Source organism: Aplysia californica, unplaced genomic scaffold (assembly GCF_000002075.1).
Source record: "Aplysia californica isolate F4 #8 unplaced genomic scaffold, AplCal3.0 scaffold01067, whole genome shotgun sequence".
NCBI lineage: Eukaryota > Metazoa > Mollusca > Gastropoda > Aplysiida > Aplysiidae > Aplysia > Aplysia californica.
Window position 1 is genome coordinate 81,747 of NW_004798337.1, and position 1,207 is coordinate 82,953.

The window sequence follows — 1,207 nt, forward strand, 5'->3', positions numbered from 1 at the left end:
GTACCTACTTTTATTACCTTATTGTTGCAAGTGCCGGAAACTTTTTAAAAAAAAAAAATGAACAAAAGCAGCACGGAGAAAGAAGTTTGGACGTCGCATTCCTTGCGGAATTTACTCATTTTAGGAGTAAAATACTGCACAGAATTCAGAAATTTTCAATGCAGAAAACTAGGATGACAGGTTCCTGGGTGGGCCGTCTCTTGACACTGAATCGTTGTCTCTTGACACTGAATTGTTGTCTCTTGACACTGAATCGTGTTTTTCCTATTTCACCATGAACATCTTAACCTTATGCGTACGCCCTGGGGTCATTTTTTTTCCTTCACATTTTAGAATACCTCTGCTACCAAGATCTCTGAAACTTTCAGTATTTCACAAAAAATCATTTTGACAGACTGCTATGGAAAGCATACGGATCGGATTAACGAGTAAATTTCCTCTTTGGAAAATGGTGGCACAGAGTTCCCCACGTCGTACGGATAAAGTTAAATATTCATGAACTCTTTCAATATTATTGGATTATTGTAATGAGTTTGGCATCAAAACGCTCACAGAGAAACATTCTTCTGAATATGACAATGACAAAGTTATACAAACAGCACATGGAGAAAGAAGGGAAGGCAGAATGAGGTCAGGGAGCGGTGTACCACAGTCACTGTTTTATTGCCCAGCAGCGAACCACCATCTCAGTGAGCCAATTTCTTCATGATAACAACAAACAATAACCAACAGCGACGGGAAATGACATCAGCCTATCCCAGAGTTCATGCTGTACACAGAACGTCATCTCAGCAGCCAGGAGCAGCCAACTTCCATGACACCCATGGAAGATGACAAAGCTAAACATGACACCCATGGAAGATATAACAAAGCTAAACATGACACCCATGGAAGATCACAAAGCTAAAAATGACACATTTCTCCCCCTACCAGGTCGGTCATAACGTAAGATACAGTGCTGCGTTCACAGAAACCACACGCTCAAAAGGCCCAAATTTGCTTATGTACAGTGTTTGCTCTACACCCACACACGCACGCACGCACACACACGCACGTACATACACATGTACAAACACATACACACACGCACGTACATACACACACACACACACACATGTACAAACACATACACACACGCACGTACATACACACACACACATACACATGTACAAACACATACACACACGCACGTACATACACACACACA